Below are 10862 nucleotides of genomic sequence, written 5' to 3'. Positions count from 1 at the left end.
CGGGGTGGGGTGGCGGCGGCGGGGTATTTAAGAGGGGGGCTCGGCCGAGCTTGGGTAAGGGGCAAGGCCGCGGCGGCCTGGGGTCGGACTCCCCGAGTCCGGCGGCGACACGGCGGCAGGAGGCGGTGGCGCTGACGCGGGCTGGCCTGGCTCGGCTGGGCCTTCAGCCCAGTCGGGCGCGGAGATTTTTTTTAAATAATTCCGCCAAACTAAGAAAATCCTAGAAAAATAAATAAAAATCTAAAAATGCCAAAACAAATTTTCACCGTCTAAATAAAATATTTAGAACGAGAAGAACATTTTCTTGGCCCTAAAATGCAGTTTTGAAAACGTGCAATTTTTCCTAAATTCAAATAAAATAGCAAAACTCCAAAATAAAACTTATTTGATTTTTTTATTAAATCCTCAATATTTCTTTATTTTGGGAAAGTCATTTTATTCCCTCTCTCATATTTTTATAATCGTTATAATTGAAGATAAAATAAATAAAATCAAATGATCTTATTTTCAAAATTCGAGAAAACTCAAATATGAAAATAACGAAATCCCCAACTCTCTCCGAGGGTCCTTGAGTTGCTTAGAGTTTCTAGGATCTAGCCAAAAGCAAATAAAAATATTATATGCATTGATGATCTAGTGTATAACATTCCAAATTGAAAATTTGGGTTGTTACAACCTCACTTCATTTGTTGTTTGACATTCCAGCATGCCTAGAGTAGTTTATCTTCCACTATATCATGTTTAGTTACTGTTTCGCTTCCGCGTCTTTGAAGACATTGCTTGTCTTGAAGACTTTCATGAAAATCGCCTATTCACCCCCCCTCTAGTCGATAACTATCACTTTCAGAACCAAGATTTATTGAACCAAAAGGAGAATCACGCAAATTCTCGTGAATAGCACATGCACACACAAAAACAAGTACTTGCATCCAGCACGGGCAAGAGAGTTGTCAATCCCCTTTAACTCGTTACTTGCAAGAATCAAATCTTATATAGGTAGATAGATAAATCACAAAACAAAATAAAAGTAAATAAATTGTAGCAAGGTATTTTTTTTATAATATGATAAAAGTAGACCCGGGGCCATAGTTTTCACTAGAGGCTTCTCTCTCGAACACATAGCATATGGTGGGTAAACAAATTACAGTTGGTCAATTGATAGAAAAGCGCATAGTTATGACGTATTCATGGCAATGATAACACATATAGGCATCACGTCCATGACAAGTAGACCGACTCATGCTTGCATGTACTACTATTACTCCACCAATCGACCGCTATCCAGCATGCATCTATGGTATTAAGTTCATGACAAACAGAGTAACGCCTTAAGCAAGATGAGATGATGTAGACAAAGTAAACCCAATCAATACGAATAAACCACGTTGTTTTACCCTTAATGGCAACAATACAAATATGTGCCTCGCTACCCCTTCTATTAGTAGGTGAGGACACCGCAAGATTGAACCCATTACAAAGCACCTCTCCTAGTGAAGATACATCAATCTAGTCGGCCAAACCAAATGAATAGATCAGAGAGAAATACAAAGCTAGCATAATCATGCATAATAAGGTTCAGAAAAGACTCAATTACTTTAAATGAATAATCTGATCATAAACCCACAATTCATCGGATCCCAACAAACACACTGCAAAAGAAGATTACATCAGATAGAACTCCAAGAAGATTGAGGAGAACATGGTATTGAAGATCAAAGAGAGAGATGAAGCCATCTCACTACTAGCTATGGACCTGTAGGTCTGTGGTGAACTACTCACACATGATCGAAAGGGAGCAATGTAGAAGCCCTCTGTAGGAATTAGGTATGTCTACCAGAGGGGGTGAATGGGAGTTTTAAAATTTCTTCCAAAATCTCAAAACTCTTGGAACGCAGCAGCGGAACAAATGAAAAATGAACTACAGCAAGCTAAAAACTAAGTACCAAATGAAAACTAAACATGCATCAAGACAAGACACACAATGGAAAACATGTCCAATATAAACACGGGTAGAAGATACAAACAGTGTTGCTCGCCAGTTTGTCCTTCTGCACAAGGATTACGTCTGGTTGGAGGGTTTGTGACTTAACATAGAAGATAAACTCTCTTCACCCTATTCTCCTAGACAATTGGTTTGTCAACCAATGCCAATTACTCGTGGTAGATACTTGAAGGCGATCTCCGAACCTTTACAAACTTCTTCGAGAACGACAATCACTCTTGGTCTCTCAAGAAATTGACAACTAACCGTCTAGAGAGTATCGGCTCTAGGGGTTTTCTCTCGGTGGATTTTAAACTCAAATCTCTCAGAGAGTGGGTGTCTCAACAATCTTCTCAAAATAAAACGGAGCGGCAACTGGGCAAAGCCGACACTGGGTGGCTATTTATAGCCGCAGCCTTCCCGGATGGCAAATGACCATTTTGGACACAAGGTCCAGCCAATGGCCAACCGATACGTTTGCAATGGTCGAATTTTGGAGCAATGGTAACATTACTTGAGGAACAAGTAATGCTAACTCCTCGGTCTGAGACAGATCTCCTGAAGTGAAGAAGGTCACAGTCTCTTGTTGGCAAGTATTTGCTCGGAACACAAAGAGATTTCTTTCATAACTTTCATAGGATTTGGGTTTAGCATCAGAGAATCAAAGTTTTGAATGCTACACCCCTCTTAATAGTATGGTGGTCCTATGACTCAATGAAAGGAAGAAGAACTACGAAATGAACGCTACGTCTTCACTTTGTATTCAATCTCCTTCGAACGCAATCAATATCCTCGGAAAGGCACCAAACCAATTCCTTCACTTTAGCAATTTTTAGGGGGTCACTGTTGTTAACATCATCTTCGGTCATAACCTTTGCTTCAACACAGGGAGATTATCTTCATCATTTGCATCAAACTCCTCGTGATCTCAGGGACCTGTTACTCTGAGTGCACTAGCAAACACATAAGTCTCATAATGTTTATGTCAACAAACTCCAAAACATAAGGGGCCTATCATTGCACCAACAATCTCCCCCTTTTTGGACGGTTGTTGACAAAAAAGATAATCATCAAAGTGAAGATAGATAAGTGAAAAGTAAAGCAAACAAGAGTAAACAAGCGTTACTTGGCTCGATGGTGAAATATACTCCCCCTAGATGTATGCAGGGTTAAAGATATAAAATGATATTTTCTTGCAGTTCATTGAAGTATAGAGAGGAGATTTCAATCATTCGAGATAATGATTCGCACTAATGATATATAATCCATGGAGAGTGTAGTGTAATCATTCATAACTTCTGATAATAAGTCCACCTGTGAAAAATTCTTCGAGAGAAATAGTGTAGGAGGCGGGGTTATTAACATTACATCACATAAGTTTTTACATCGGAGCATAAATTGTCTTTAAGGCATAGGTTTAAATCACATAGGAAACCAAACCAATGGAACTAAAAAAGGCAAATCTATCAGAACTCGATGTAATTATCCCCCTTTTGTCAACTAGTGTCAAAAAGGTGATGAATAACATGAGTAAAGAAATGGTGAATTTGATTCAATCTGAGGCGTCGCCAGAAGAACTATCTGAAGATGTTTTCGATTCTAAAGTGACTGGAAGATCTTCATCGGCAGCAGCAACGGATTTCCCTTCAGGTAGCTTGATGCTGAGATGAGGAAGGCACATTTGGATTAGCTTCTTGAGTCAGACGTTACAGTACATTTCCTTCAGCTGTTTTTTGTCGTTGGTGAGGTAGCATCAGATTCTTCAAGTAGCTTGCGAAGATTAATACATAGCAAATTAGTAGTTGGATCTCGAGCAGGAAGAGGAGGAGTACTACAAGGTTGGTAATCTTCAAGTGTGAGGCCTTTGTCAATATATGCATATAGCTCTTTGAGATCTGCATCCTTGAGTTGCTTCTTGGAGAAGAACTTCCAAAGTAATTTCCAGAGCCTTTTCTTGTTCTTAGCTGCTATCAGATGTGTGATTCTTGTTCAATTGTTAATGGCATTAATCTCGGCAGCAAGGTGCTCTTTTTCTTGTCGATCTTCAGCAATATGCTTGAGAAGGAGCTGTTGCATGTGCATACTTACTTCCAGTTGCGATGGAGGTTGATGAGTAATCATGGTCGCGTTTTGGCAGACGTGGCCCATCAATTCTGTTGTGATAATCATGATGGCTTGATTTAGGCACTTTTCCCGAAGATATTTCTTGCATGACTTGCAAGGTGTCTCGTACCAGAGGAATGAAGCTTTTGTGACATGCCTTTGCCAAATATACGATCTTCATGGAATAATCAATCACCTTCTGAATCCATGGAGCATAGACCTTGAGGGTTTTCGGATATTCAGTGGAATTCTTCAATATGTTGAGAAACATATCCTCAGTATCAAACACAAATCCTTCAGAGATGGCGTAGATGTATTTCAAAGAACATTTGACATTATGTCATCGGTATTCATTCCAGCCAGAGGGCAAATTGTATAGGTGTGCATATGATACAGAGTTTGATTCTCAAACATCAAGCGCTCTGGCTTGGGAGGACCATTGTAGTCACGAATCCTTTCCTTGTCCATTGTGCACCGAAACATATCATCTGAAATAGCATTGATGTTGTGCACACGAATTTTTGTTTTGCCGTGCTCAAAGCGAGGAAAATGAAAGTGTGAGACAAAATCCCCAGCGTAACACTTGATGCATTTGCCTTCAGTCATCCATTCCGTGATCCATTTTGAATTGTCAGATGCATCACCAGTGATATATAAGGTTGCATAGAACTGCAAAATAATTTCTTGATTCCAAGGATGTTCGAATGAAAACACGTTGGTGAGACAGTAAGCTTCTACAGCTTGCAGCAGCTGATCAAAACTACTCTTCATAGCTGCTATGTCTGGGAATTCATGAGGAAAAAATTTCTTGCTACCATAAAGAATCCGCGAATAATAAATGGCATGTTCCTAAGTCCAGAAACGAGGTGATTCATATGTGAGTGGCCCATTGTAGGGACTTAGAATTGTGGGTGTGTGTTCCAGTTGAATAACGGTCCTTTGACCCCAGCACCAATCTTGAACAGAGGCAATTCTTCTCGAGGATATGGTTACTTGAGTTCATCCTCGACTGAACTCACTTCATCACCATATACCATGGAGTCAGTGTGATGAGAAGAAACTTATTTGTGACATGAACGTCCATCATCTGAGATTCTTGTTGCTATGTTGATTGAAATTTGTAGTTGAGGAGGAGCAGATTCTTTAACATGTTGCTCAAAGGTTGAATCAGCCATGGGAATCTGTTGAGGTTGTTCATCAGGAGTTGGCTGTTGAGCAGAAAGAGGAACCGAAACATTTTGTTCTTCGCGTTTAGGAGAAGCTTGAGGTATTGACTGAGGAATTGCATGTTCTAGTGAAACATTTGGCTGGGATAGAATTCCATCATGAATAGGAGGGGCTTGATGCTCGGATTGAGGAATTTCACCTTCTTCAGATACATGAGGCTGGGAAGAATTTGTTTCATGAACAGGGGAGGCTATAGGCACTGGTTCAGTTGGCCTTGGCATTGTTGGAGCATCTGAGACTTGAACATTAACTAGCGATGGAATTACTGGCTCCGGTGAGTTTTCTTTCGTGGGAGGAGGAGCATTCTTCCTCGCAATTTTCTTTATCTTCTTGTGTTTCTCCTGAGCAGATAGATCAACATGCCTTTGACAAGATCATTATAGCTAGTGGCTTGAGCTTGATTATCAAGGCAGATCTTGCGCACAATGTTATCCAGATCTGAATGGAATCCCAATCTTCTATTTCTAAGGATAGTTAATGCTCGATTGACATCCATGTATGAGTCTTCAAGTTGTTTGATGACAAAATTGGAAGTTGTAGCTATCATTCGGTTGTCAACCTCCTTAAGTTGGGCAATGAGGGAGTTGATCTCAACAGAATCTTCTCTCATATCTTGAATAAGAGCAGAAGCTTAAGTCACGACTTCAGCATGGATCGACAAAGATGCCACTTATCCATCGAATAAGTTGTCCACAAATTTGTCAAGCTGCTCCATGATGATCACTTGATTGAAATAATGAGTAGCATTAGATTCGTCATCTGCCTGTGCAATTGGTGCAGATTGCACTAGAATTTGCTCGGTTGGAGGCATAGAAGCCAATGGTTGTGTCCATGTTGGAGCAAATTGAGCAGCTTTTTCTTTTACAACATCAGCTCATGGAGCACTTTGCTCGGCAGAAGGAGCAGTGATTTTCTTCACCTTTGGCATTGGAATATTCTCTCCTGGCTTAGTTGTGCTTACTGGGGCATCAACAACCAGATCATGCATGTTTATTGCCTCAAGATGAGGGGTTGTATCCATGTGATCCACCATAGTGACAGTGGTACGAGGATTTTTTCTCTTCAAGGTGATATTCTTCGGAGGTGCTATTGGGACGACACTAGCTCAAAGATCAGGCAATGTTGTGGAGGTGGTGATGTTTACTTGCTTGGAAAGACAGGCTTGAACTTTTTCCCTTGTGAGTGGAGGATCATCTTGATTAGATGGATCGCTTTCATCATTTCTGTCAACTGGTTTAGCTGGCCTTCTCTTTGGCATGCTCTTTTTCTTGAAAGCAGCAAAGCTAGGATCATGTTTGCGCTTTGAATGCCCTTCTGATTTTCCTTTCACTTTTTTCTTCTCAACCTCATCTTTGAGTAGTCAACAATTTTATTCTTCGCGAGCTCATTCTTTATCGGCCTTCTTTGCTCTCTTTTCAGCATTCTTCTGGCACTTAGACAGCTCATCAAGATAGGATGCAGGAGTCTTAAGAGATGACTCATTAGCATCAGGAGGTGGCAGAGGTCTCTCTTGGGGATCACTTGCTCAGAGGATTCCAATTTCACGATAGTCACCCCAAGGAGAATGGAAGGCAAAGTTCTTCACAAACCAAGAATGAATCATTTTATAGTTGAACCACTTGCGTACCGAGTGACGTCGAATCTTCTACAGCCGCCTTCTCTTTCCTATAGTTGTTTCTCCTAGAACGGTGTTGTAGTTCGCATGAGAGATATACTAAGCTGAATTTGTGAAAGGTTGCCTGTCACCTTTCCTTTTCCTCGGAGCATCTTCTTCTTGCTCATTAGGATTTTGTTCAGATCTCTTTCTTTTGCTGGTTGATGGGCCTACCGTTGGGCCCATGGCATTTGGAGCCTTTGACTCATCTGTTGTGCCCAAGACTGCCTCTTCATCATCAGCCATACTCAGTGGTCGAGCAGAATCTTCAACAGATTATATATGCCTGTGAATGAAAATAGGTTCAAGGGAAAATGGAGACAGGGTTACAAATGCTCATAGCAAATATTTTTTTCAAACGAAAATGTTTTGAGGAAGAATTAGATGCAGACTTTGAGAAATGTTTCGAATGAAAGAAATCTATAGAACGAGGTAGTAGATTCGAAGAATATACTAGTCAGTGTACTAAGCATTCCATTTGTGTGAGACATATCACAAACCCTAGATCTGAAATATACCGGATGCGAGGAACAACTACAAACCATATCCACACAAGTTACCTAAGTAGTAAGATCTAAGACTGTGGTAAAATCGAAGAATAATAACCATGGATGAACTCGAACGAGAAGGACGTAGGCTCGAGTTTGAACTGCATGTACCCTAGCCTGATGGCGTGCAGCAGCTACAGTGGAGCGGGGAGGGAGATGTCCCATGGCGGCGAGGAAAGACTCCGGTGACCACTTTCGGGCAATTAAGCAGCGAAGGGGTCGTCGGCATCGAGCTCAAGGTGGAGCATTGCGACGAGGGTTTCAAAGGGGACGGTTGTGAGGAGAAAGAAAAGTGAACTGGAAGAAGTGGGCGGTGTGGTTTTTATATGCGAATGGAAATAACCGCACTCGGTAAATCTGATCAAATGGCCTCTATTTGGAGACCATTGCAATTCAACAGACGGGATTGGATGGTAGTTGATGGATTGCATGTGGCAACCGCCATAAAAGCTCATGGTCCTGACTTGGGCGGGAAATCCCAAATTTTGGACAGCTTTCGACAAAATAGATTAATGTTCGGACCAAATCTTAATCGTGGTCAAGCACACCAGATAAAGTTTCGTTCCAGATGAAATTTGAGCATTTGTAACAGAATAGCATAGACTAGAAGAGATAAAGCAGAGCGGAAACAGGTTCCTAGGCATTTCACTCAGACAGATAAACACAAACACCCGAGCAAATAGCTATGAGAGAAATGCATTCGGACAACACAAAAAATTTCGATCGAAAAGAAACTCAACTAAATAAAATTGTGGTGGTGTGACCCACTGTATAAGAACTGTATGACCCCGAGCGTCGCACAATTATTGTGGCACTCGATTAGTATAGTTCTTCGTTAATGTATTCATTCTAAGAAAGAAATTTCATTTGTCGAAGATTTCAAACTCTTCGAGTGTTATGCACCCATTCCTTCTAGGATGTGTAAGTGTTAGCACGGGTGTCGAGTCCAGCTTACTGCATGTTTGCGAAGTCTAGGATACTTAGCTCACACCGTAACACACATAGTCTTTCCTCATTGAGAGGTTGGTGAAAATATCAGCGAGATTTTCTTCGGTCTTGACATGATTGATGACAATATCCTCTCAAGCAACATGGTCGTGAATGAAATGGTGTCTAATGGCAATATGCTTCCTGCGAGAATGCTCCACAGGATTGTGTGCAATTTTGATGGTACTCTCATTATCACAATATAGAGGTATATTCTTGACCTTGATGCCATAATCCTTCAGAGTCTGCTTCATCCACAATAACTAAGTGCAACAAGCGCCAGCAGCAATATATTCGGCCTTAGCCGTAGACAGAGATACACGATTCTGCTTCCTTGACGACCAACACACAAATGATCTACCCAGGAAATGTCATGTCCCCGAAGTCAACCAAGTCACCAGCCCAATCTGAGTCTGAATATCCAACGAGATCAAATTGTGCTCCCTTAGGATACCATAAACCTAAGGTGGGGGTGTGAGCCAAATATCTCAGAATGCGCTTAACCGCTTGGTGATGTGATTCTTTCGGTGCAGCTTGATAGAGGGCGCACATGCAAACACTCAACATAATGTCATATCTGGATGCACATAGGTAAAGAAGAGAACCAACCACCGAACGGTAAGCTTTCTGATCATAATCCTTACCATACACATCTGCATCCAACTTACCATTCGTGGGCATGGGTGTCTTATAGCCTTTCATTTTGGAATCTTGCTTTTTGAACTTCTTTAGGCATTCTTTCAGATATTTCTCCTGAGATATGAAAAATCCATTTGCCTGTTGACGAATTTGTAGTCCGAAAAGAACTTTAGTTCACCCATCATAGACATTTGATAATTATCGGACATCATTTTCCTGAATTCTAAGCTGCAAGCATTTTTAGTATAGACAAAGATAATATCATCCACATATATTTGACACATGAATAGATCATTATCAACAACACGAGTGAAAAGTGTGGGATCAGTGGATCCTGGCTTAAACCCTTTGTCGAGCAAAAACCTCTTCAAAGTGTCATACCAAGCTTGAGGGGCTTGCTTCAGCCCATATAAAGCTTTCTTCAGCCTGAAAACTTTGTTACGAAACTCAGGGGGTGTTCAAAGCCAGGTGGTTGTCTAACATAAACTTCCTCATCAATTTCACCATTGAGGAAAGCACTTTTCACATCCATTTGATAAAGCAAGATATCATTGTAATTTGCATAAACAAGAAGAATACGGATTGCCTCAAGGCGGGGCAACAGTAGCATATGTTTCACCAAAATCAATACCTTCTACCTGCGTGTACCCTTGAGAAACAAGACGAGCTTTGTTTCTAACCACAATGCCATTTTCATCTTTCTTACTGCGGAAAATCCATTTCGTGCCAATGATATTGTGCTTCTTAAGATTCGGTTTGTCAACCAATTCCTGCACATCATTTAGTTCAAATTGCACCAACTCCTCTTGCATGGCATTCATCCAATCTGGATCATTCATGGCTTCTTCATACTTGGTAGGTTCTGCCAATGAAACAAAGGAAAAAGTGCCACAGTAGTTAGCCAAACGAGTGCGTGAACGAGTTGTGGGTCGATAACCTGGATTCTCGAGTTCATTGAGAAACAATGAAGGATCAACTCGATTAGCCATTCGAGGATGAGCATTTACTTCATGATGATCATTGTCATTTTCATTAGCATCAGCATTTGTATCATCATTCTGTTTGGGATTGCCATTTTGATCGGCATTTGGAATTTGATTACCATTTGCATTCGGAGTGGCATTTGCTTCGGCAGTGGCTTGACAAGTTTTACTTCGAGTCATAGGAGCATCATCGTCGGAAGACTCGGGTGCATTTTCTTCAACTGCATTGACGCTCCCAATGGCCATTTGCCGAATAGCATCAGAAATCGATGGTTCATCTATCACATTTGGCAGGTGCTCCTTTTGGGAGCCGTTAGATTCATCAAACCGCACATTTACCGTTTCCATAACTTTCATGTGGTGAGAGTTTAGACCCGATAGGTATGCGAGTTTGAGCCATAACCAAGAAGAAAACCTTCATGTGCCATAGGTGCAAACTTGGAAGAATGATTCATATCAAGAATATAAGAAGGTGCACCAAAAACACGTAGATAAGAAACATTTGGTTTCTTGCCAGTGATAAGCTCATATGAAGTTTTCTTAAGGAACTTGTGAAGATAAACATGATTGATAACATGACAAGCAGCGTTAATAGCATCAGCCCAGAAGCGAATGGGAGTTTTATACTCACTGAGCATTGTTCTCTTCATTTCGATGAGAGTTCTATTCTTTCTTTCAACAACTCCATTCTGTTGGGGAGTGTATGCGGCTGAGAAATCATGATTAATACCATTTTCGTC

The sequence above is a fragment of the Triticum dicoccoides genome, chromosome 4B, assembly GCF_002162155.2.
Source record: "Triticum dicoccoides isolate Atlit2015 ecotype Zavitan chromosome 4B, WEW_v2.0, whole genome shotgun sequence".
NCBI lineage: Eukaryota > Viridiplantae > Streptophyta > Magnoliopsida > Poales > Poaceae > Triticum > Triticum dicoccoides.
Note: the sequence above shows the minus strand (reverse complement) of the source record.